Below are 730 nucleotides of genomic sequence, written 5' to 3'. Positions count from 1 at the left end.
CCCAAATAAGGAGGGCTGTGGCAGATGGAAGAACTCTAACCAAGGCCATGTTGGTGAACCAATGGGGTAGCTTATTGAGGTTACTTACAGGAGCATGGATAAGGGATTATGTTATAGGAACCTGGATAAGGGGCTCTTTTACAGGATCACAGGTGACTTGGGCAGCTGTTATAGGAACCTGGATAAGGGGCTCTTTTACAGGAGCACAGGTGACTTGGGCAGCTCTGTCCCGCGCTCTTTCTCCGACCACCCCGCCGGCAGGTATCGGCCAGAAGGAAGAGACGGACACGATCAGGATTCTTCTGCAGGAGGCTTTATTGTCACTCGACAGGCAGTGCACAAAGCTCAAGGAGGACCGGTAGACCGACCCAGAGAGGGGTCGGAGAAAGGTTTATATAAAGATTTATCCTCGCCTAGGACGTGGCGTCTTATGATTGGACTATTGGGTGTGGGGTGAGAGCGCTCACCTCCTCCCGATGGTTGGCGCATGTCTCTTGGACTTGTTTACTTTAATCTTGTAAAGGTCAAGGCCGGATATCGGCGCCATCTTATGATGGTCACAGTCTCCAGCGCTTCCCACACAGCTCCATCATGGAAAAGCCCTGACCCCCAACATGCACAACCCCTCATGGAATCTGCAGCACTGGATTCCCCCAGGCAGCCTTCAGACAGCCACTCCACTGAAGAGTCATTTCCCTGACTTTCTAACTTTCTGTTTACTTCCCCCATC

The sequence above is a fragment of the Nannospalax galili genome, unplaced genomic scaffold, assembly GCF_000622305.1.
Source record: "Nannospalax galili isolate Female #2095 unplaced genomic scaffold, S.galili_v1.0 scaffold989, whole genome shotgun sequence".
Lineage (NCBI taxonomy): Eukaryota > Metazoa > Chordata > Mammalia > Rodentia > Spalacidae > Nannospalax > Nannospalax galili.
This window is presented reverse-complemented; position numbering follows the sequence as displayed.